This window comes from Pollicipes pollicipes, unplaced genomic scaffold (assembly GCF_011947565.3).
Source record: "Pollicipes pollicipes isolate AB1234 unplaced genomic scaffold, Ppol_2.1 Scaffold_3087;HRSCAF=3621_pilon_pilon_pilon, whole genome shotgun sequence".
Lineage (NCBI taxonomy): Eukaryota > Metazoa > Arthropoda > Thecostraca > Pollicipedomorpha > Pollicipedidae > Pollicipes > Pollicipes pollicipes.
In genome coordinates this window covers 8,166,434-8,192,923 of record NW_023596225.1, presented here as the reverse complement: position 1 = coordinate 8,192,923, position 26,490 = coordinate 8,166,434, and the positions used below count along the sequence as shown (strand labels likewise).

General features: G+C 50.7%; 1 long non-coding RNA gene across 1 annotated transcript in view; it reads right to left on the bottom strand.

The window, feature by feature from the left end:
• Nucleotides 1-801: 801 nt before the first annotated feature.
• The window catches only part of LOC119114752 (uncharacterized), a 43,022-nt gene continuing 17,333 nt past the window's right edge, over nt 802-26,490 (bottom strand). Inside the window, exons 2-4 of the long non-coding RNA XR_005096061.1 lie at nt 5,076-5,158; nt 1,853-1,933; nt 802-882 (exon numbers count right to left, since the gene is read on the bottom strand). This is a non-coding gene — a long non-coding RNA (uncharacterized LOC119114752). The remainder of the gene's footprint in view (nt 883-1,852; nt 1,934-5,075; nt 5,159-26,490) is intronic.

Below are 26,490 nucleotides of genomic sequence, written 5' to 3'. Positions count from 1 at the left end.
TTTTAGTTTGTTCATTGGTCTGGTTCACGCCTTTCTGATCTGCTAACTTGGTGGGCTGACCCCCATTCATCTATGAAAGTTTCTGAGATTGCGCAGCAGGCCTCGAGCTAACGAATGCTGCCGCAGGAGAGTCAAAGCCGGTCCAGCACCTCGAGGCGGACTGGACGAGCTTTTATACTCACTAAAACTTATTAAAGCTAAGCCGTTGACTCGCTCAGTATCTGCTACCTGCGCTTCCTGCCTCGGCTCGCCAGGAAACGCAGCGACAAACGCGACTCGTGCCACCTATGCGCAACAACTAGCATACGTTCTAAAATACGGTGTACACTGTGGGCACCATAAGTAGCACACGCTATCTGCATTGTTTGCTGGGTGGCTCAGCTCATAGATAAGCTCTGCTTGTTAGCCCGTCCTGGTCGATGCGTTGAGTGAAACGCCGTCCATGTTGCAAGCTAGATCATATTGGCACCCATGTCACAACAAGCCAAGAAAATGTAATGTCATTCAAAGAACACCATGCCATTGGTACACATGCGCACACGCACTCGCCCACACACACACACATAAACATCTCTTACGTCTGCCACGCCACTCTACTCGTTAATTTTGACGACGCACATTCGGTAGTTGGACGGGGAATCATGCAAACGTCTCGTAAATATTTGCGCGGCTGCGTGACTTGCGTGCTGCAAGCATTTCCGGCAGTCTCTGCTAAGCGCTGTCTGCCCGCGAGCCTCGCGCGCTGCCCCCACCCACGGCGTCGCCCCGCGCCGTCCTCTCACCAGGTGGGTACGTCGTCGGCGCCGCTGGGCGGCGGGTAGCCGGACCCCCAGCCGGGCCGAGAGAGACCGGCCGGCCAGCGCGGGCCCCGCCTGCTGCCCACTGCGGCAAACACACACAGTCAGACGATCGACGCCGCTCGCCGCCACGGCCCACGCGGCGGACGGGAGCAGGGGGGGGGGGGGAGGGGGAGGCGCTAGTGCCCCTCCAATGCTTTGCTCAGTGGTCTCGATGTCACGTTATGACCAGAGTGCTGCCATATTTCAGGCTGCCTACACCAGGACCGCGGTATTTGGAGGTATCAGTCGTCTTTGATACGGCCCATATCACAGCCAAAACGTTTCTACGTGTGACGTGCAAAGGCTTGGGAAGGAGACGACTTAAAGAATATGAATGAGAAGTAGATACAACTTTTCTGGCGCTTTTAACCAAGGACCTATTTGTTTGGAGCGGCCGCCTTCTGTGACTAAATTTCGTGAAACCTCGGTACAAGAAGATATTCTCGATAAGATAACCTCGGTACAAGAAGATGTCCAGTGACATATTGACTAGGAACACTTCTAAGCTAAATCAGCACGCACGAATTGAGGCATATGCTCCAAACCCCATAGGCATGCATGACACCGGCCTGAATACACTCCAACATGTTCTGGCATGCTCGAATCTTTTTTCACAGCCGTGTCAATTACGATTTTTGTGCTGGAGTAACATCCACGGACCTGAGAGCGTCAATACTACCGTGCATGGAGATTGAGTATAGCGGCTCGTATGTAAGATGATTGTTCATGACTGCGAGAGAGCCTCATGAACTGGTCCGGTCAGACGCAGGGCTGGTGCGACGCGTCGCATGGGTTCGTGTCACCATGATGCAGCGTCACGTCAAGTATCACATTACAATCCCATGCCCAAAAGGCATGACAATCACTTGACATCACCGCACCCTTATCCTGAGACATCTCTCTGCTGTTCGAAGCAGGTATGCGATGCCTGGATCGCAGCCTTCATAAGCTACCCTATGTATCGCTGTACGCCACAGAGCAGCGCGGAGGGTCAGGGCGTGTGTGTGAAGTACCTGGACCGGGCGCGGCGCCGCCAATCAGTTGGTCCAGGCCGTCCAGGCCAGCTGTTGGCCGTCCACCCAGCAGCATCGGCTCTGGAACGGACGCGAGACCAGATGGTAGGGCGGCGACGGTATTGGAACGGTGCGGTATCCAGCACGACGGTACGGTCGCCGTAGTGCTGGACTGCGACACCGCAGCGACACAGGAATACCCGAGCGATACTGAAACATCACAGACTGGACACCTGGCAGTGACAAGAATGTAGTGTTGTGGAATGGTCGAAATATTATCGTTTAAAAAGTGAGTGATCTCCAATAGTTTCACAATCTTCATATCTCTGCCCCAGATCATATTATTCCGTAGTTGTCAACGTTCTACTCCAGGCAGAGTAGCAGCTTGTTACGAAGCTTCGAAGAGCTCAATGCTACTTGAAACGTGTGGTAACAGAATTCAGTGAGCTTTCAGTCGATGGCTTCCAAGGATGCAGCAGCTCCGGGAACCTTTCAGAAACACCAGATGTAAGATAAAGGCAAACATTCAAAAACAGAGACAACAGTGAGCGCACTATTACACATTGGCTACTTCTCCAGACGCATTGTAGTCTTCTCTAGTCTACACATGCCAGTTTAGTCTCCCATCCTTTATCAATAACACGCACTGCTGAGCATGCTGTCGGTCATCACTGAACGCGCACCACGCTCAGCCTGCGTTATTCTGTCCTCCAGTGCTCTGAACCTCGCATGAATCATTTTTTACCGCAGCTGCCTATAGTGACGAGTATGCAAACACGTGTCATTACGTGCGAGTGTGCTGATTTGCACATCGCAACGCCATATGTCCAGAAAAATAAATTGTTAAGCAATATATCTAGTAAAATATGAGGCAATGCGAGATCGATTCACTTTTTGGCTGCTATAACACGCACAGTTTTTGGGACAATAGGGAAGCAAGAGTATGCTAACTATGCCTCATGACTCCCTTATCTCTCCCTTATCCCACTTCTCCTCTGTCAAAGATGGTGTGCACCAACATTTGATGATACTAATTTGAAGCAGGTTTTATAAGAGCACCGTTTTCTTTTTCACTCGAGATTTTTGCTTACATAACACGACATGTGTCGGGCCGCGTTCGATCTGTTGTTGGCAAGCATGTCAGCTGGAATTCGTGATGTCATGCGTGCTGGCGGAGTGTTCGATGCTTTTCCTCAGGTCCTTGTCAAAGAACCTCTCTACTCTCTTTTTGCAACCGTTATCCCTCCATCACAGATATCTATTCCTAGAAGAGTTAAGTGAGTGCAGGAGTTCTAAAATAAATAACGTATTATTGCGTTAGTAGCGCAGCTGTTCATATGACCCAAAGCGCATTGCTTTTATACTGTTCCACGATGAAAATATCACGTTAACCAGAGGAACTTGCTATATTGCCCCTCCGCCATTAAACCAGTAAGGTTTAAATCAAAGGACCTCGCTGTATTGACTTTGCATTGTTGACAGCCTCACGCAGACACGCAAACACGCACACACGCAGACACGCAGACACGCAGACACGCCATTCGAATGGTGGGCCGTCCCTCGTGTCTGGCCGGCTGCCTTACCGACACTCCCGCGCCCACCGCTCAAGCCACGGTCGGCGTCGTCCCGCTCGCGCCCACCGCCTCAAGCCACAGTCGCCCGCTCGCGCCCACCGCCTCAAGCCACAATCGGCGTCGTCCCGCTCGCGCCCAACGCCTCAAGCCACAGTCGGCGTCGCCCCGCTCGCGCCCACCGCCTCAAGCCACAGTCGGCGTCGTCCCGCTCGCGCCCACCGCCTCAAGCCACAGTCGTACCAGGACCCGGTGACGTCACAGGCCGTGATTGATTGACGGCGACCCGGGTGCATCGCAGCGGGCCAGGATCACAACAAACATGATCGATAAATGACGAAAGGCAAGTCAAGTTTAGATACGTACAGGGACTCGCATCGCGTTCGTTGTAAGCTGCGAGGCATATGTGCTGCCCCTACCATAAGATATGACAAAATTCTGTTATCCAAATTTGAAGGGAAATGTACTATTAAACACCAAAGCTGTGTTCTGTTCCCGAGGGCGTCGATTCGTTAGTCCAAAATTCACGAGATTTAACTTCGCTTATGTTTTTTATCTGCGCCGAATCCAGGACGCTGTAGATCCATGCACGCATAGTGCAAAGATAAAATATCAATAGATTACGTGGCTGATTAAATATCATGACGAATTCATATTTTTCAGAAATGTTGATTCACCGGTTTGCTTAAGAGGATCTGCCTCTATTGGTTTCCATTCCTAGCAACACCACAAGTTTGGCATCGTCCGATCGGAAGCTGACATCCTCCTGGCGAACAAAAGAATCTTAAAATTCAGTCTTTAACGAGACTCCCTGCAGTCCACAAAAGAGCAAGAGAACTGCATAGAAACGGGTTCTGAGCTTCGGCGGCCGCGCTACCGGGGGCCTTTTGATCAGATCAGTGTTTCCCGGAAATGCAGTCGCGTGTCTTGATCAGAGAGCGCGATGAGGCTTAGCGAGCAAGGCGTCGCCTGCGCGGAATAAAGGCTTTAGCTTACGTTTCGCGCTCATTTATAAAGACCACTTCAAAAATTGGTGCATGAATAGCAATACATCGGCACTTTACAGGTCAGATTATTGCTGCATAAATAAAAACGCATCGGTAGCTTTCAGGTACCATTACTTCCATCCTATGGCGTTTAGCTCACTTGACGCTTTACAGAGCGTTTGACTTAGAAACCAGCGCATGGTGGGTATTTCGGTTCGAATGTGAAAACGAACACCACAGGTAACTCTGGCGATGAATGGAAAGGAAAACTTCGCTGGATACTGTCACCCGTCCATTACTCAGCGTCGTCGTTACAAGGCAGGGAAAACATTGCTCTGAAAAACCGATAATGAAGCGCACATTAAGCTCAACAACATGTGGAGTACCTGATCATATCTTACACACGGAATCTATGAATTTTTTGTATAATTCTACCCACGTTCCGCCGCAAGGTGTTAAATGCTGCCTGAATGCTCGCCATCATCTTCATACACTGTCTGGCGTCATTAACTAAGTAGCAATTTTTACCTTGACAAGGCATTAAGTCGTTAAAGGCGAACAATTATCAAACGTCATATTCCGACATGCAACTGCAGCAAAAGCCACTTAAAACAAAAGCTAGCCGGCGCCAGCAAGTCGGGCTCCGCTACAAGACGCGTAACTTACCTCCGGTAGAAGACAGGCATATAATGATAAGTGCGGTCACATGAGAAGCCAGCTGGAGCATCTTATGCCAGTGGACCGTGCCACTGAAACAGACAGAAGGACGCGGTTACTTATTGGGAAATGTGGTCGCCAGACGACGTTTACAGTAACCAGTATGTGGCGGGATATCTCATCAAAGCACGGTTGAGTCATTACCAAACCGTCTTCTCAATGCAAACTTGAAGCTTGTTGACATACCCACCATACATGACGGACGCTAAATTGTGACCTTAGCCGTGTTCGCGAAAACAATGCGGTTGCGGCACGCCGCGTTATAAAGCATTCAAAAATGTCTCGGCGTGTGCATAACAAAAACGTGCAGAACTGTTAAAATAACAATTGGTTTCAAATTGTTCTTTACCGTTTCCGGCACCAAGAGACCTTTTGTTGGAGACAATTGTTTTCAACTGCCTGGGGCTCACTATATCACTTCGCAAGTTACCGGAGCATCTGATATGTTTTGAAAATTTCACGCCAAACGCCTTCGTAACAAAGGATACCAATGGTATGTGAATGATGGTAGTCGATAATGTATGAGACATGATATTTAATATTCTGTGGGGTCTGATGGTCGATATCGTGGGAAGGACATGCGCAATACATGGCAGGTAACTCAGAATATTTGGCGCCCCGGCCCACTGTCGGGCGGCCCGAGCTGGTGTCTGGAGTGGCCTGAGCTGGCTTCCGGAAGTCTGAACGGCTGTCAAGTGGCCTCTTTCTCAGTCCGCCGGCCACAGGCGTCATTGGGAGCCAGCAGCTAAGCCGCTGTCGGGCGGCCTGAGCTGGTGTCCGGCGGTCTGAGGTCCTGTCCGGCGACCAGAGCTATCGTCGAGCGGTCTGACCAGTTGTCCGGCATCATGAGCTGTCGTGAAACAGCCTGGGCTACTGTCCGGGGGAGATGGGGGGGGGGGGGCTGTGACCTAGTAAAGCGGCCTGAGTTGTCAGTCGACCTGATAGGATGGCTGTTGGTCTGAGCTTCTGTTCTGGCCGCTATATTTTGTAATCAGATATCGCTGCGGATAACGGCCCTTGACCGTAACATCAATCTCCGTGGGTGTCGGTCAGCCGGGAGCCCACGGAGACAGCCGGATCGTCTCGTGGTTATAATGTAGGCCCCGCACGGAGCACCCGGACTCTAGCGCCGGCTGCGCGCGACAATCCGTGGGCGCTAATGTGAATATTTCGGCTGAAGTCACTGGTGCCCTATAAACGACTGTAAAAGACATGAGTCGCGTTCTCCTGAGGGATGCGCGCTGAGCGCACATTGCTCTCGGAGTCGAGCTGGCATTAAATGAACTCCACTGAATGGAGTGATTCTGCTTTCGTGGCTGTCCACCTTGTACATTCGTTGATTTGGACTTTGATAGAACCGGTTGATTGTAAATGTTGACTGAGTTGATGTCCTGTCACGCCTCAGAATCCCAATGCGTTCGCGATGTAAGTGTAATGACCAGCATGTCGGACGTTCAGAGTTATTCAATAGCCTAGGTCTTTCCTTCCCGACTTCCTCTGCATGCTAATGTAATAGGCGTCAATTACACCTGAATACGTCAATTACACCTGACACAACAAAGACAAATGAAGCACCCTGCACGGCGTCGCGCGATGACTGGCCAAAGTAACAAAGCTCGGTGACAACGACGGAGCGTGCACGTCGTGTGCATGCTTGTACATGCGCTGAATCACACGACTTGTTCCATCGACTTGCGATCAGTCACGTGATCAGTGAACACTGTGATTCACCGACTTGCGATCAGGCACGTGACCAGTGAACACTGGTTCATCGATTTGCGATCAATCACGTGATCAGTGAACACTGTGGTTTAGCTGGTGCGACCTCACAATTTTTTTTTTTTAGCAAAGACCCGTGCTGGGCATATAGAGGGACTAAGTACCAGTCTGATAAGTCTTTTTTAGGCCAGTTTGTGCCCAGATTCAACTGAGCCTTTGGGCAAATCCCACGAGACTTTTCAAGCATACTTGAAACTAATGCCAGCTGACGGGCCATTCACTTTGACCACGCATGCGAACAATAACCGTTCGTGAAACCTATTTATCTTTCACGTACACACATTGCACCAATCCCATCCATGGCTAAGCACACAAAGAGATGATCTTCGTAACAATACAGCTCTGAAACTGCGTGGCGGCCATTATATCCCAGTCACGTTTTTCGTGGACACAATCACTGCTTTAAATTGGCAGCCAGACCGCATCTTATTAGCTTTTTTATTGGCCCTAGACCTTATCCATCTCTGATCTCGCGGAACGCTCGGTAATTTTGTCAGATTGTGTTTTCTTCAGTTTAGCATGCGCAGTCATCCCTGCCTCTCACTACGCGACCATTTCGGGAATCGCTCAATTAGCTTCGACCTATGACTAGGTCAACCTACGATGAGCCGCTTTCTGTCGCGGCGTGTGATGTCATCGGAGTTCGCCGCCAAGGTGGGTGTTTGGGACCAGACACGGCCGCCCCGCACGCTGCCTGCGCCGGGTCCCCAGGGAAGGGGGGTGGGATGGGGTTTAGCAGCTCTTCAGCCAGCCCCGCTGTTGTCACAGCACACAGCAGGGCTGTCGATGTGTGCGCATCTCTTCCATGGCCACACAAGTACGCGGCGGAGAATGAACAGGGACAGGGGCACAGCTGTGGCTCAAACCTTCCTGCGGAACTGTTAGTCTGGTTTTGACGCATAGATCACTTCTCTGGCTTTGAAGTCGGAGAAAAAGTCTATTTTTAGGCAGATAATAACTTGACGGCAACAGGCTTTCGACATCTAAAACGATTCAGTGATACATTTGACATGTTTTAAGTTTATCTTTTGCTTATCGCAGCTTTGGGGAATTTATCGAAAAATTGTCTGATAAAATAAAGGCAATTTTGTTACCGTCTCGTTCTACAATATGTGCAATACCAATCGGCGCTGTAGGTAGCACACAGCTCCCAGCAGTTTTGTCGCGCGTGATGGACGTTCCTTTCGCGCAAATGCTTGTGAGCGTGTTCGTGTTGCAGGCACTGATAGCATTTTGATAGTTATGAGGCTAATAAAAGCGCTCCTGCACCGCGATTATGATTTGTTGTAGTGACAGCCAATGGGCAATAGAGGGTGCGGGCGAGACGACAGCATGAAAACATGTGGGTTTCGCGACAGGTAACTAAAAGCTGCAGATGTCTCAAGGCCATTTACGTTCAATTGCCGAGGCGTATGGAAACAATGTTCGTGGATAAACCCAGGACAGGGGATCATTTGTTAACAGTGTTGACACGTCAAAGATAAATGGCAAATGTATTATCTTATCAACCCTCCCGTCCCAGCGAGGGAGGAACGGGGGTGGCGGTTGGGAGGGGGGGGGGGAGGATAACCAGATGGCGAGGCCCCCGAATCTCACTCAGTGTTCACTTATACCAGACATGATTTGACAGAACCGGATGCGATAAAGCGGGTGTCGTGAGGCGTCCCATTAAGCGTGCATTCAAGGAGCAGAACGCCCATTCTACATCACAGGGCACATGAAGACCGTTAGACGCGGTTGTCTTGTGAAACGCAGGCTATGGTCTGAAAAGGGAGCAATTTGTCCGTCATTTTGCGAAATATCAGGGTTTTAATCAAAGTCATGTGATTCAGCGCTAAGCTGCACCCTTCTCCGTGTTTTGGAAGACCGCATCAGCAATAAACATTCGGGTGTGCGCAAAAAGCATGACAAACGTTTGCAAAAGTAGGTGATGTTTTTTCATAATTACAGTACTACGAAAATGTCCATGATGTTACTACACTAGTTATCACAAAGCTGTTTTCTAAGGCGTAGGAGCTCTATTAATGCAAACATCGAAATCATGTGCACCATGCACTTCTTTGGGTAAATTTAGTCAACCGACCTGCGCAGCCCGAATTTTCCCCATTCATCTGCTTCTAACCTGTATTTTCTGACCGTTGTCATCGCAGTGAACATAAAGCTTTGGGGCATCCGCATACCAGTCGCCCTGTCATTGATCCTGGCCCCATTCGAAATGCACACAAAGAATAAAGCGCTGCATGGCCTCATCCCTGACCACGGACGGTCCCGTGATTGTGACGCACCAGCGACGGCTGGGCCTTCATTTCCAGCTGCCGGCAGCCCGCGCGCCTGCACACACTGTTCCGCCTCGTTGTTGTGTTCACCGGTACAGTCTACCGGGGCAGGCGCTACGGGGTGCAGGGCACGGGTGTGAATGTGAGCTACCGTACCCAAGGTGACGAACATCCAACAAAGAAGAATGCTGGAGCAGGATGAATGTTTTGCAATGGCTGCTCTCCTTTTTGATCAATGTGAGGGTCATATACACTTCCCTTGCCTCACTTGATTGTTCCCGCCGTGGTGTACTAACGACCTTGTTCACTGACTTGTTCCTGGTCTGTTTTGTGAGCATACTAACGCGTTTCACCTTTCCAAGTGGTCTTCGTGCAACCCCGTCAAAAGTACGACATCGTGCGCTTAACATCTGATTGTGTTGGCCTTGCTTGAGGAAAGCTGGGGAGGCAGCTCCTAAGTTGACTAAATACAGTATCAGCTCTAGGCGGCCATAACCCCGTACACTCCACAGTCAACTACACACTGCATAATTTAACTGTTCACTGTACTGTACAATTCCGTACACTGTACTGTGCACTGAAACTGCACACTGCACCTTGCTGCAAGCTGTACACTGTAACTATACGCTATACTGTGCACCATAATGCACACTGGACACTTTAATTGTGCACTATATTGTTCGCTGTAGCTGCACACTGCACATTGCGCCATACTGCACACCGTACACAGTACCGTTCACTTAACACTGCACTGTGCACTGTTCACTGTTCTGTACACTGTACACTGTACATGCCAATGGTCAAGCTAGCCCAAAATCTAGCCTCAAAATCTGTGCACTGTACGTACTTGCCAATGGTCAAGCTAGCCCAAAACCTAGCCTCAAATTCATCCGGACATACCACTTCAAAGTTATTCTCTACAATGAAGACCGAAGCATGCGAGTCCAACTGGCGGCCAGATGGATGAGAATGCCGCCGTCGGCGCTGGGACCCGCCCGCCACCCAGTGCGGCCGGTGGGCCCGCCGCGTAACGGCTCCGGCAGGTGCTGCGCCCCGTGACGGCTCCGGCAGGTGCTGCGCCCCGTGACGGCTCCGGCAGGTGCTGAGCCCCGTGACGGCTCCGGCAGGTGCTGCACCCCGTGACGGCTCCGGCAGGTGCTGCACCGCGTGACGGCTCCGGCAGGTGCTGCACCGCGTGACGGCTCCGGCAGGTGCTGCACCCCGTGACGGCTCCGGCAGGTGCTGCACCCCGTGACAGGCTCCGGCAGGTGCTGCACCGCGTAACGGCTCCGGCAGGTGCTGCACCCCGTGACGGCTCCGGCAGGTGCTGCACCCCTTGACGGCTCCGGCAGGTGCTGCACCCCGTGACGGCTCCGGCAGGTGCTGCACCCCGTGACGGCTCCGGCAGGTGCTGAGCCCCGTGACGGCTCCGGCAGGTGCTACGCCCCGTGACGGCTCCGGCAGGTGCTGCGTCGCGTGACGGCTCCGGCAGGTGCTGCACCCCGTGACGCCACCGGCCGCACGTGACCGCGCTGAGTCGCCGGACCGGCTAATCCCGGCCGAGCGCGCTCGTTACGACCGACGGCACACGCGCGGCTGTAATTGGGCGGTGCCACTGGGAGTCCCGTGGACAGCACGCCAGCATAACCCGGCACATACGACTCTTGTCCACCACTGCCACACTGCAGAGGGCCGGCGCGTGTCAACGGTAGAGCACGGGGCGAGGTTACGGCCGCGACGGGCCACACAGTTCATTGTGCGCAGCTGGAGCCGCGCCTGTAGTGGTAAGACGGTCAGGATACAGCGGAGCAGTTCAAATGTGGTGTTATCAGCAATACGCCAAGGCAGTTCAAAGGCACACCCAACACACCCGACAGAGGAAGAGGGAGTCGTTTGCGCTACAAAACATTTTCGAAATCTCCGCAGCTCCAAAATCGCCTTTGATGAGCCGTGCGAGTCTCCCGCCTGCTGGCTGCAAGACCCGAGTAGTACAGCACCAACCAGTGGTGATGGATGCACTTTACTTTAACATAATTGTGTTTGGGTTACGGGCTTCAAAGCTGCAAGGAGGACTTGGGCCAGTCTCTTAGAAGCAAGAGATGTTTTGACACGCTGTGATCTCTTCGTATCTGCGTATGTGATCTCTGCGTATCTACGCATGTGATCTCTGCATATCTGCGCATGTGATTCCCACGTCTCCATTTGCATCGGCGATACATGCCGAAAAGACCTGAGTGCCATTGCCGATGACCCAGAGATGCTGATCCGATGAGCTCAACAGACAGCGACTAATCAATTTCATGTTGTTGTGTTGTGTCTATCATGTTCTTGGGAGCATTTAAATCTCAATATTCGACGTCACTTTTAGAGTTAGGAATGCATGTGCACCGACGGCACCCAGTCTTGTGATCAATACTATAGGTCGAGAGCACGCCAAGAATCGGTGAAGAAATGCTCTTCCGAGTTTCAGTGTGAAGCGCTCAGACCAGATTTCCACTGGGAGAGTTGAGAGGGTTCTCTTTGCATATACGATGGTCCTTTATTGGCCTCCAGGGTCTATTCGAGACCTTAATGTGACCAGTTTGCGTCGCTGGAAAGGGCTCAATACAAATTGTATACCGCCGCTTTCGCCTTGAGAATGTTTGCTTGCAGCCGAACTTTGGACATTTTTAATCGAGCGAGGAAAATAAACGTAAGGTAACGTGGTTTTACTGTCACTTGACGCTAGACATTTTACACAAAGCGCGCATAGAATTGCACATATCATTGCATGTCTTATGGAAGGAGGGCTTATCGACCATGGAAGGAACTTGCTTCATAATGCCTGTCTACAATATATACGTATAATGCGGTATTATGACCATAATGACAACACATATGGCTTATTCTGAGGCGCTTCGGCTTTTAGAGCTAATTGAGCTGGCGTCTTCCTCGTGTCCACCAGAAACGTGGTCTGTCAGGCTCCCTCCTAACTCAAAAACTTTACGTGCTAGCGTCGGACAGGGAGCCGCACCCGATACATCTACATAATCGTACTACCATGGAACGCCAGCCAAACCTTTTATATATTTAGCCGGGTTGACGACTGAAGGTCGTGGACTTAATTCTCTGTTTTGCCTCCGGAACAGCGTCGTTTGACAGCGGGGAAGTAGTATTGGGCAAATATCATCTTTTGGGTAAGCGAAACACAGACCAATATCATACCATCCATTGGTATGATCTGTGTCACGTCAGATCAAATCATATGGCAAGCCGTTGTGTGCAGAGGCCTCGCCATGCTATATTAATGATGAAAAATGTCATGTCATCGACCAAGACACCCGATAGCACTCGTCAACTTTCATGAAATTTGTTTGATGCTATGATATATATATATATATATATATATTTACATCCATATTTATGCCAACAACGTCTCTCCTCTTGACACATTCGAACTACTTTACCTTGGACGAACAAATCTTGAAGCATTTTGCAAAACTGTATCATTGTTCTGTGTTGTAAAGCGCAGAAAATCAATGGAGGAAAAGCCTTCAGCCTACGATTTGCTACATATGTAGGATATCAAACGTCTGTATGCAAAATGTGACTGATATGACCTTGACAGAGGTATTTGCTCGTGCCTGTCAAAGCTAAGACATTGGCATTTATACAGGGGTATAAGGGGTGTAAAAAATATTGAACCCTATGGTGCGAACATTTTTAACATAGCAGATTGTGTAGTTTGCAAGCTATTTTAGACAAATGTAGGGGGGGGGGTCTTTTGGACACTTTTGTCAGGCCGGAGCCAATGGAAGCCATATCACGGAAGAACCGGCATTCAATGTGCCAGGGACTAGCGTAGGAAGGACTGTTCCACATTTCAACATATTCAGGCAAGCGGCAGATAGGATGGACAAAGCTCGCTTGAAACTAATAGTATACTTTTAAAAGTAAAAGGCTATTCGAAATAGCAACATCACACTTTACTTGTATATGCTTTATATTGCTTTATACGCTTGTATACTTGTATATTGTCTTTACTTGTGTACGCATTTGCGGTTCCAGTATTTTTGTTTAAACCTATTCAATGTTCAGCCTCATGTTCGTTACATCTAATAGTTGACCAAATAGCTGTGCTATTTATGGAAAAATGCGTTTCGTGATGGAGCCATGCAGTCAGCGGCGCAGCATGACTGCTACCCAAATGTCTTCCATCCTTGAGACATTTGGTGCTGCATGACCACAGACACGAACGCTGGGCGCGTTAAACGTACCAGGCCATATTGCTGATGACCATGAGCTCCAGTGAGGTGGGTATTTGCGTGACGTCTCTATAACGTCGTACGTATCTGGGTGACTTCCAAATAGGCGGCGCGTGTATCAAGCTCAGAAACAAGAGAGTCTCAAGTCTTAAAAAAGCATAACTGTGAATTGCGGGTGGTGACTATGTACATAACTACCTCAGTTGAAAACCTCATACAAATGCGGAACATTCTCCTTAACACGAGCATGTCGTGAAATAAGGGAATAACATGCACAATACTCTGTTTTTATACCAGTGCACATTACCACCGAAGCGAGTAGAGGCGACATGAACTCCTGGTGGACCTCGTTGAATGCATCGTGCATTTTTATGATATATCCAAATGCTTTGTTTATATCTCCGTTTGGCCATCACAACTGAAATGTTATAAGCCTGTTATTTTTGGCATGAGAGCCCCTGATGACAAAAAAAACCAAATCTTTATGTCTTGTTTCATTATATCAGAGTCAAAATATAGTAAGCGGCTCAATCTGAGAACCACTTTTCTATAAACCAGGCAGCTGCTCGGCCACTGTGTCACTGTGTCTCTATGTCACTGTGTCCTATGACTCCAGCCTATATGCAAAAACAGGTGTGCAAACCGCACCGTACGATCCGTTCCATGCGTCACGTATCATTGGCCGTTCGGTGCTGCAGTCGGCCGGCGCATGGCTCGGCGCACGGTGTGGGCCGTCGGTGACGCGCTATGGGCTGGGGACCGCGTCCGGTGACGGCCGCGGCGGCGTCCAGACACTGATCCGGCTGAGCCGGCCCGACGTCCGGCTGTCACCCGGCTGACGGTGGGGCCGCGGCTCTGCCGCCCCCGCCGACGGGCCGCAGCCGCCACCGCCGCCGCCGTCGCCGCCCCGGCTGGCTCCCACCCACGCCCTGCCAGGGCGCTGACGTCCGGCCGGCCTCCTGCGCCGCCGCCGCCGCCTGCTGCGCGTCACCCCCGTCAGGCTCGGAGGCACTCTGTTCCGCGCCGCAGTGCCCGTCACCAGACAACGTGGGCACCAAGCCGATCGTTCACCATGCTCTGGCGTTACTGCGACCAAGGGCACGCCAACAAACGTTAGGCAACGTCCTGGCGGACGCAGCCCAGATCGTGAAACCATCTGAATGACCTGAATGACCTGAAACCAGATCGTGAAACCATCTGAATAACCTGAATGACCTGAAACCAGATCGCGAAACCGTACAGAACAAACCATGGTAGTTTTCAAATACAGCAGCATTCACAACATCGGTGGTCTATTCTTAGAACTATCCCTACCATGCATATTTCACTACTTATTTGATCATCCGACATATTCAACCTTTCTCTCGTCACAGACCTGGCAAAACATTCTAAAGTAAAACAGTTTGCCGTTTTCCAGATCAACTCCGAGCTTCGTTGGAGGTCCGACTCATGCACGCGTATACGCCTTGTGAAAGATCTAATTATACGCATTAATTATCCCGCCCATGTCCGTACAGACAGCGGGCAGCGCGTCGCGCCGGACACCAATGGCCGTTTGGTGTAACGGAGCCCCGCTGCGCTGCCTCATTAGCCAACAGCGTGTGCCTGGCGGCTGAGGTCGAATCCGGCGGCTCATTACTCATCAGCTCAGGGACTCACCGCGGCATACGGCCGTCACGGGCTGGTGCAGCCTGCATGGGCGGCATGGTGTGCACTGAATGACGCTGCCGCAGCTGCTGCTGCCGTTTGGCGTCGGCGGCCCGGCCAAACGGATTGCAACTGCATTGAAACCGAGTATTCCCAAGGCGGCTGCCATCTGTCTGAAGGGATGTTAGTGCCGCGGGGCTTATCAAGTTGAGGTGCTGTTCAGTGCTGCTTAATACCCGTGCGCTGAGGCGGTGCTCCTTGCCCTCTGCTCCCCGCCCGTTGTCCTGCGGGCTACGAACTTCACTGCAACTGGACTAACTTTGGATCGCAATTGGAGCTTGACAAGTCTCAACAGCGCCCGAGATTTAATACCTTTTACGATCAAAGGAATCATGATTATGGGAAAATATCAGCTGAGTCTACATTAGTGAGAGATTTCCAGCTAAGCGTTCGGAACATTCGGCAACCCAATTTCAACAATCAACATTCGATGGGCACTTGTTGGCTAGTCAGCTGCAATTAACATATACCAGAGCGTAATACACAAAACTGTCAAAATTTGTGCTTTTAGTCATTCTGATGCTTTCAAGTCATTCACCTGTAAGCGAAAATATTTGTTTTCCGTACAAGTTGTGCCACAGCAGTTGGACTGGCAACATTCAGGTCGAGCAATACCATAAGATAAAGATCTTGTAAGGTAATTATTGGTCATCGTCAGGGCCTAGGCTAACTCAGAACGTTCATCCATACCCTTACTGTTGAGGAATCAATCTGGCCGTGGTCACCAGTATGGTCAAAGTTAATATTTGCAGGCGCCAGTACCAGGAAACATTTTTCACAAAAACATTGAAAGGGATCGGGCACTTAAAAAAATATTCGTGCGTCGTCGCACCCAAGCATGGTACCTGTTGCACCTTTCTTCTCGTCAGCGGTCTTGTTCTTTGCACTATCATGTTTCTGGCAGATGTCGATGAAAAGTGCCCCAATGGAGGTCAGTACGTCAGTGACACCGACCAGTGCCACGTCTCAGTGGCTCCAGCGCGCTGTACGGCCACGAAACTCCAGCCAATAACTCAACATTGGATTTTTTTTCTCTTCTGCTTTTACTTCTAAGTAGCAATTTGCGATACATTTTCACTTCACAGTGAATCTTCGTTAGAGTCGTCACGCCTGAGCCGACAGGCCGTGAGGCGCGGGCTTGAAAAGTACGGAGGGCTCTGAGCAGGCACCGCTGATTACATTGTGCGTTTGGGTTGGGGGGGGGGGGGGTTACGTTGTGGCACCCTATATGAAAATTCAACAACTTAGTTTTCTGGAACGCTGATGTACGTACAGTTGTTTGGCAATCATTGGTAGCAAATGCTAGTGGAAAGCTAAATTGCTGCACAAAAATGGTGATATAAGTATATGGCATACGAATTCAAAGCTTTCTAGTTACACAATGCATGTCATTTTACCTACACACAGTCTATTATGTATGCTGACTGTAGCTTCCAGAGAGGATTGTGATGGCTTACTTGCAATACCATGTACAAGCAAGCATAGAAATACCTTCTGAGAGGATGAAATACCCGCGCGGGTTTCAAGATATGGGTGCGGAGTGGGCGCAATTTTCTAAATCTTAAAAAGTGGCAGCTCTAAACTACGTTCCCAGACGGGGCAAGTAACAGCAACCAAAATAATTTACCGCATCCCATTTATTGCGCTGGTTATTGTTGTTTCAGGAGCACAATCTGCTTCTTAAAAGATAAAGCATGCAGTTGTAAACTTGTTTCCCTTCGCCCAGTCCCCTTCAGCTTAAGGGCGATTCCTCTAACAAGTTCGAGAGACAGCTGTTTGCTTTCGAGATAGATCTCCCAATCTCACAGCAAGGGCTCAACAAAAAGCCATCAGATTATGAATGAATGTAACAGTTACAGCCTGCAGTCTGACGTACTGAAAGTGCGCTCCCAGACTGTCGGGGGACATTGACCGCATTGAGAGCTAGCGGCTCACAGGGCCTAACAACGCCTAGCAAATGCCAAAATATGACATGACTTCCCGTTCCTGTAGGCCTGTTCGCAGATGCTGGTGTTAATCGCAATGCGGCGCCATGGCTCCAGTCACAAGGTGGACAGTTTTCCATGGTTAGTGCATCTGGGGACCACCTCATCCCCGCCACTTGCCCGTGCGCCAGCCTGTGCGGTATAAGATGGCATTGGTAATGTCGACAATTGCCAGGCAGGGATTTTATTGACGTCCAGCAGGCACTAACAACCGGGATGAAGTGTTGACTCTTGTGTTAGCTTGCCCTTTAAACACGTGATGAAAACTGAGGCAGGTATTTCAAGGGCTAGGATCACATAAATCTCAACAAGGCTGAGCAACGCCACTGGCCTGCACCATTTGCTGGCGGTATAAGGGCGCGGACATGCCGGCAGCTCTGCTCCGGGCTGTGGTGATGTCCACACACGTATGTCTAGACATAGGCCTGTCAGCGCGTTTTGGGCGCACCGGTCATGAAGCACTGCGATTTGTCGATCCAATTCGTCTATCGATGACTTGGGAACAAAGGCATGAGGTCGTGGGCATCCGAACCGGTGAATTTGCCCGTGAAACGCTGCGGGCATCACAAGTGTACCCATCCTCCGGCGCAGCAACTACAAGACTGCATTATTAATGGCCCCGTTTAATTACCCTGTTTACATGGGCAGCTGTGATTCGAATTGAGCCGGGACCCGTCCTCGATCCGAACTATCCGGCCCATGTATACACTCACGCGCCGTTCCGCTGATTCGAATCGTGCGCCGGAGGAAATCCCTTCCCGTGAGAGGATCATCCGTTCAGGAAGGGATTTCGTCCGAATTATCGGCCGTCAGCTGTCTAAACAAAAAAAAAAGAAAAATGCCTGGCGCACGCAGTTCTGTTCATGGCCATTTCAGCTTCGTTTGGTGTTGCCGCTTTTCCACGGGTTTTTAGCTATTGCTCGAGACGGTCCAAGTCCAACATGGTAAAGGAAAAGAGAAAGAAGGTGAATTTGACACCGTGCTGCTAAAACTACCCTTATTATTGAGGGCCTTGAGTGGCTAGCAGCACAGAAATCCTCACGTAATTTAGCCTTGCTAGGCGCGTGATCTATGCAGACAGCAGGCGCCGGCGGTGCTTGGTGTTATCTTTCCGCCTAAAGGTTGGATTAATTTACATCTGGGGCAGGCTCCATGCTTCCAAAAGCCAAATGGAGGTAATATGGTCATTTTATATAGCTTTGACTTGTTCTCACTTTAATTTTTGGATTGCTCAAAATTCTTGCAGAGAATGCCTCCAAGTTTCTTTCATTAAGTTAATACCTAAAGGCCCCAGGAGTGTTTTTGCAGATGTTCCTTAAATTAGGATGCTGGTTGCTTGTCAGTTAAATTTGTGTGAGAAAGGTAGCTTAAAAATTGCTGCATGATATGACGGATGAACAAATATAGATCATTGCAGTCAGCTCGGAATGTGAACTTTTTTAATGGTAGGACCGAAATTGCCCAATGACGGGGTCAGAACAGCAAGAAAGCAAATGTGAACACTGGATGAAAATAGTTGTCATCATTACTCTGCTAAATCCAAGTTTGTGTGTTCCATGTGCAGGAAAACAGTGCATAAACTAACACCTAACGTGATGGCACATGCTGCATGGAGAACACGTCTGTGTTGCATATCATCACCTGTTTTTGTACTGATGATTAAATATGTCACCTTGGTGCTTTTTTGTGATGGGTGTCTGCAGGCCATGAGGTAGGTACTTGAACTGTTCAACAATTCTTGCAGGGAGTACCAATAGTTTCTTGCATTAAGTGAATACATAAATGCCCCAGGATTGATTTTGCAGACATTCCTCCTGTGACTTGAACATTTGGTTGACCACCTATTGGCAGGAGGGATGTGCTGGATATTGGTGACTGGCTCGTCAAGGAAATATGAAGCTACATCACACTGGTAGACCAAATGGCAAGGAAGCGGGGGCTGGAATATTTGTTTTTGATGCGATTAGGCTGTTTGTTGCTTGTCGGTTTAGTGTGTGTGAGATAGGTAACTCAATAATTCTTGCATGATGCAAAGGATCAACAAATATAGGCAATAGATCATTGCAGTCAGTGCAGAATGTGAACTATTTTTAATGAAGGAGCCAAAATTGCCCAGTGATGGTTCCAAAATGTCAAGAAAGCAAATGTGAGCACTGGATGAAAATAGCTGTCATCAGTACTCTGTCAAATCCAGGTTTGTGCATTTCATGTGGAAGAAAACAGTGCATAAACTAAGTAAACCTAACATAATGCCACATGAGGTGCAGAGAACATCTGTGGTGCACATCATTACCTGTTTTTGTACTGGTGAGTAAATATGTTACCTTGGTGCTTTTTTGTGACATGTATCTTTGCAAACCATGAGGTGGATAATTGAGCTGTTGCTATAATTAATCATTTGTTATGAATTTTGAGCCCAGATTGCATCTGTCATGACAGCTCCGGGGCTGGTTCACATGTTATGATCTTTGGACTGTGCGAACACAGCTGTTTGTGCCACCTAGCCATCAGTCCATATCAGCCAATGCTGTTGACTGCAAGAATATCAAAGCAGTATTTCAACCCTAGTATGTCAAGAAAGCAAATAGCTGCATTGTGACTTGCCAGTCCATGCCAAGTCTAAATGGCAATGCTGCCCTCAGGTACTGATGATGCATTGGATGGGGAAAGACAACATAGTTACACAATTTTTGCCACTAACTATATAGCATTCATGAGTCATTTCTGTAGCCTAGCTCACTGTTGCAGGCTGCTCATAAATGCATTAGTGTGGGAGTAGGTAATGTGTTTCTTGGGCTGCGCAAAGTAGATGACATGATGCTGGGTGGCATACTGATATGAGTGTGGTAAGTTTGTGAGTGTCATTGGCCAATACAAGAAAATACTGATTTCCTGCTAGCCAAAGTTTCCCGCTAGTAAAAATTTGCATATAACACTGTTTATGTGACAGATTTGGCAGTGCTGACTGCGCAACTCTTGTGTTTCAAGTGCTATGGCTTGTGCTGTAGCTATAAAGCCTATGAGTCCCGCACAGATCATTTTTCCAACGGAGTCCATCTTCCTCCTCGCCCTCAAAGCTGTCTCGCGCCCACCATGGCTCGTGACATTCGCCATCCATACGCAGAGTACCGGCTTTTTTCTTCTTGTTTTGTTCAGTTCGCCTCAAAAGCGCAGTTTTCGCCCATAATGCGTTCCTTGATTCGAACTAAGCGGGATCGAACTATCGACCGTTAATCCGACCGTAAAGCCGGTTTCGCCCAATGTCGTCATCGTTACCCTCTTGGCTCAAGTTACAGCACTGTGTCATTAATGACGCTGTTTCAAGTATTCTACGCGCTCCTGTGACATCAGGCAGAGGCGTGTGATGATCGGCTTCGGCTGCCGTCGTGCGGCACAGCATGACGTCGGCGGCAGGCGGCCACGGCCGGCGACGGAGACGGCTGCCGACCAACCAATCAAACGGCCCCTCATGTGAACACCCGGAAACTACGTCACGCCTGGGGTGGGATAGCGGTGTGCGCCCCAGACATGGAAACATAGCTACAGGCAGTGCATGGAAAGAACATATTCAAACTGTCGCGAGTCTGCGGTGCCAGAAATGTGCCTGGTTCCCAAGATGCATTCCAGAGAACGGGTTCCTGAATCTGGAACCAGGAAAACCCAGGAATGAGTCTGGTATCAAACTGAGGGATTCAGCGGGAACCCAGACTCAGCCCCACATTAGGCCGAGACATCCAGCAAAAGCCAGGATTCAGGCTCATATAAAGTCGGAAGATCGAGCAACAACCAAGATCCAGCTCAACAATGAGCCGAAAGATCCAGCAAGAACCAAGATCCAGTCTGAAGCATGTAGAGATCTAGCAAGAGCAGCATATAGCTTAGGATTAGACCGAGATTCAGCAGGAACCAATCCCTAGTCTGGAGTGATGCCAAAAGAGCCAGCAAGAACCAGAATATTACCCAAGACTACTGCCGGCTGCGATTTTGGAGTTCAGCAGGGTGTTAGTTAGGGGCAAAATCTCTTAAAATAGTTTAGGTCCTCGGCAGGGAAAATGGCTCCACCTGTGCCTACTCTTTTCTTGGAGTTGGGAGGGCTGAGGTGGCCCAGCAATGTGACACTACACTCTTGGTGCTCCTCACACTTGACAAGAGTTAATGGAGACAAAGCACATTAACCAGCTCAGAAGGCTGTTCAAATTTAATTGTTTGATGAAAACCTGCCGCAATGAGACCTTACAAACACCTGTCACACTGCAGGATGGAGCATGGAAACTGCAGTCATGTGAATTCAACCATTTCATTTTTCTGCATGCTTGCAATCTTGTATATATGGCTCAAAATCCACTTTTGGCAGTTGCAACATAAGCTTTCGTCCAAAGGCTGGTCAGTGGAATGCCTACAGACATGGACAAAGGATGCTTCGCCGCAATGGCCCGAGATGCACCGAAATCATTGGTTCTTTGCTTCACGTTGCGTCTGCCACCAAGTCCTTTTTTACACGTCATTGTCACGACAGCTCTTTTCCAACCCAATAAACCCTCAGCACTAACAAACACAGGTGACTGTACGCTTTCATGACAGCATCTTAGCAACAAGACCAGAGAGCACATGCCATAAATAAGCAAAATGCGGCGGCATCCGACCCGACTTTCTGATCTATTCCGCCATCCATTTGGTTTGTTTCCACTTGACAAAGGTGCTAAAACTGGATAGCGCCGCACCGTGCCGTACATACAGACCCCGCTGGATGACTTAGGTCAACCGGCGCTTTTCTAACAATCAGTTTGGAATCACCTAGTGCATATAAAATCACATCAGAAAAAGTGTTATTACCCGAATTCATCAGCATGGAAACAGGCAGGGTGACCTGCAATGGAGCCATAAGCGTCCGGTGCAAACCAAGCTCCAGTGCTTTGGTTTATCGAAAGATACAGCAGGAACCAGGAATGAGGGCGTCGTTTCGTCGGAAGAATCGTTGGGAACCACCATCCAGGGTTTTGTTTCATTGAAGAAACCAGTGGAAACCAGGAATCAAATCTGAGAATCAGGCACATGTTTGGCCTGCACTGCCGAACGAGTTACTCTGGCTAAGGGTGTCCCTTACACACATGCGTGCTGTGCTTCTCGTGCTGTATTCGCTACTCGCGGCCAAAACAGGTGGAATTTAGCGTTCTTGTGCCGCGGAAGACACGCTCAGAATGTGAATGGGTGACGTGGTGTCAGTGACCCATCCAGCCTCCTTGTCGTGCTCTGCAGAACCTCGTCGACGCAAATCCTTCAACGGGTTAGTGTTTTGGACTGAAAATATATCATCGTTCGCGTATATAAGAGTTTAAGCATGACGGATGGGACATATGGGAGGTCGTTTGTTTAGATTCGAAATAATGTAGGGACAAGAGGCTCTGCCTCATGGGCCCCTTACAATTCCCTCGTGATCCCATGCCATAGGACCCTAGACCAATCTATCAGATAAAGAGGGCCGAAAGGACTTCGGCCTGATCAGGCCATTGCTCTCAAGGCTGAAGCCCAAGGCTCAGGGCCACGCGGGCTTCGTCCCACCGTCCGCTTGCTGGCGTTGTACATTGTGATCCATGAATACGGGCACGTGAGGTGCAATGACCAGGCGTGGTTACTCACGAACTGGCCTATCCATACCGGCAGGAACAGCAGGTCAGGACGCTTCCGAGCAGACCAGCCTGTACCGGCAGGAATGGGACGTCAGGACGCTTGAGAGCAGACCAGCCTGTACCGGCAGGAATGGGACGTTAGGACGCTGCAGAGCAGACCAGCCTGTACCGGCAGGAATGGGACGTCAGGACGCTTCAGAGCAGACCAGCCTGTACCGGCAGGAATGGGACGTCAGGACGCTTCAGAGCAGACCAGCCTGTACCGGCAGGAATGGGACGTTAGGACGCCTGAGAGCAGGCGCAGGTGTCTGTATTGGCAGGAGCAGCGGAGTTATCCGTGAATAGTGACGCGTGCCTCTCCTCCAGTCAAACGCCACGTTTCAGCATGAATGCGATCTGCTACCTGGATGCGGCTTGAGACAAGCTTTGCACAAAACTCGACTAGAGTGGTTTGTCGTCGGTTCTAATTCTAATGATGTGCCCAGTCCCGGTTGTACGGCCGATCTGCCTACAAACATGTGTCATGCAAAAAACCGTTCGCATGTTCGACCACGTGTATAGGTCGTCGGGATCCCATCAACGACCAGTGTCCAAAGGTGCGAAGATCCGCTGTCCGCAGATACACAAGCAATTGCTGTAGCACTTGTAAGAAAGTGATCACCGACCGCCGTGCTCTCTGCTGATTCTTACGTGCGCGTAACGCAATGTGACAACACCAAAGATAAGTACTTCGATATTTGAACGAGGTGTGGTTGAAAAGGCGCAGACACGTAACACTCTTGCTCGGCTAAAAGGAGGAATTCGACAGAAAAATAACGAACTGTCACGATGACGACTACCTGAGTGTGAAAAGGTTGACACCAACCAACACTCACGTATTTCTGTTGCCGCCACCAAAATCCGGCCGGGTGCAAATCCAAGCTGTTTCCTTGATGCAGGCGCTGTGCGGTTTTACCGCGAATCCAAATGGCACGAGACGAGTGCCCTCGAGCCGTGGGACGGCTGCCGCACGTTGAGGCAGGCCGACGAGTGGCGTCGGTGTCGCCAAGAGGCCCGAGTCCGTGCGGTCCGATGCGGAGCGGCGCGGAGTCCAGCAGACGCGCCACACGGATCAGTGTCCCACGTCACGCGACGGTCGGCTGTGACTACGGGCGCCGCTCGGTCGGCCGGCCCTGATATAGGCCCTGGTCAGTCGGCCGCGGCCGTGCGGACCCATCGACGCGCACACGTCACGGGGGCCCGTCCCGGCCGCCGGCGAACCAGCGATAGGCGACGGCCTGACGCCCCGGGCCCAGCCCGCCGTCGGCAGATGGTGCTGCTGGCGCCCCCTCCCCTCCCCTCCGCCCCACGGCAGCTCGTGATTTTAATAACCGCCGAGCACACAGCGCGTCGACGAGGATAGGCCGCGGTGGGCGGGTGACGAAATGCGCGCAGTCCCGGTGTCACCCCGTGTGCGCGAGTCTGGCGCAACGTCCGGTGGAGCGCGCCGTCAGAACCAGACGCGCCGGCGGCCGTACCCGCCACGGACCGGCCCCGTGCCCGCGCTCCCAGCAGCGGACCGAGGCACGGGCCACGGAAACGCAATCAAGGCTGCTGTCCAATCAGCCGCTCAGATGTCCGTCTGTGTTTTCTCGGCACGCCACAGCACAATGCCCCGGTGGGGATGCCAGATGACACGCACGTACGAGCGTGGACGGCAGGGCGATGATGCTGGTCTAAAAATGACGTGGACTTGATCATATATAACTGGTTATTGCGCACAGTTTTCGTAAAGAACAGGCAGTGGTCTAACCCAAAAGGCTCGGCTTGAACAGAAGGCTGCAGTAGAGCCCGATACTGATCGAATGTTGCCACATTCAAGTAAAACATCTAAAAGGGCACCTGTGAAGTCATCCCCTAGATAAGTGCACATCGACACAAAGACACGTGATGTGATCCTCATCGGCGCAAGAAACCGATGCAGCTGACGCGTCCACAAAGCTCAATAACCCTCTGGAATCTTTCCTCGTCGCTTAGAGCGTGAATAATCAGAAACCGTAATGTATACATATGCAGCAATATATATATATATATATATATATATATATATATATATATATATATATATATATATATATCTCTCTCTATCTATCTATATCTATATTCGCATACATACCGATATATACATATGTACACATATCAAACACACACACAGACATACATATATATGTGTGGTGTATATATATATATATATATATATATATATATATATATATATATATATATATATATATATATATATATATATATATATATATATATGTATATATATATATGTATATATATATATATACATATATATATATATATATATATATATATATATATATATATATATATATATATATATACATATATACAGAACGAAAGTATCACTAGGTGCTTAAACGAAAGCATTGCAAGTTTATCTAAAACTGAACCAGTTGTATTTGCAAGGTACGAACTGCCTTATTCCCAGCCACATTCTTGTCTTCAGCGTGGTGACCCCGAATGCGCACGTAGATCGACTGACAGACTGAAGAGCTGCCGTGACACACAGCGGCCGCAGCTGCTGTGTGTCACCAAGGCATCCGTCAGTCATCAGCATAAGTCATCGGCGCTTTTGCAGGTGTGGGCAGAGCGGCGTCGCCGCCGGAGGGAGGGCCGTCCCCGCCGGTGGGAGGGCCGTCCCCGTCGAAGGGAGGGCCGTCGCCGCCGGAGGGAGGGCCGTTGCCGCCGGAGGGAGGGCCGTCGCCGCCGGAGAGAGGATCGTCTCCGCCGGTGGGAGGGCCGTCGCCGCCGGAGGAGGATCGTCCCCACCGGAGGGAGGATCGTCGCCGCCGAAGGGAGGGCCGTCGCCGCCGGAGGGAGGGCCGTCGCCGCCGGAGGGAGGATCGTCTCCGCCGGTGGGAGGGCCGTCGCCGCCGAAGGGAGGGCCGTCCCCGTCGAAGGGAGGGCTGTCGCCGCCGAAGGGAGGGCTGTCGCCGCCGGAGGGAGGGCCGTCGCCGCCGAAGGGAGGGCCATCGCCGCCGAAGGGAGGGCCGTCGCCGCCGGAGGGAGGGCCGTCGCCGCCGGAGGGAGGGCCGTCGCCGCCGGAGGGAGGGCCGTCCCCGCCGGAGGGAGGGCCGTCGCCGCCGGAGGGAGGGCCGTCGCCGCCGGAGGAAGGGCCGTCCCCGCTGAAGGGAGGGCCGTCGCCGCCGGAGGGAAGATCGTCCCCGCCGGAGGGAGGGCCGTCGCCACCGGAGGGAGGGCCGTCTCCGCCGGAGGGAGGGCCGTCCCCGCCGGAGGGAGGGCCGTCCCCGCCAGAGGGAGGGCCGTCCCCGCCGGAGGGAGGGCCGTCTCCGCCGGAGGGAGGGCCGTCGCCGGCGGTCATCCCGGAGCCGTTCCGCTCAGGCGGCGGCCATCGACGCGTGAGATACACGGCGCGCCGGGGGTGCCGACTCCGGGTGTCGGCCGACGCCCGGTCACGGTCCCCGCATACAATGTCTGACTTGATATTTGAACTTGTCAGCAGCCGGTGCCCGGCGACGCGTCTGTCTCGCTCGGCCTCCGAACATGATGGAAAGTTCAGAGCGCCAGACGAGACTTTTGTTGCTTCTTCAAACTACCTAGAATCTTCACAAATGCATAGCTTCTAAACATTCGAATGCAGTTGTTACAAAGGGTACAAGGTGCGTGTTTCTCGACGGATTTAGTCTGAAACATGCTTAATATACATTCCCATTGAC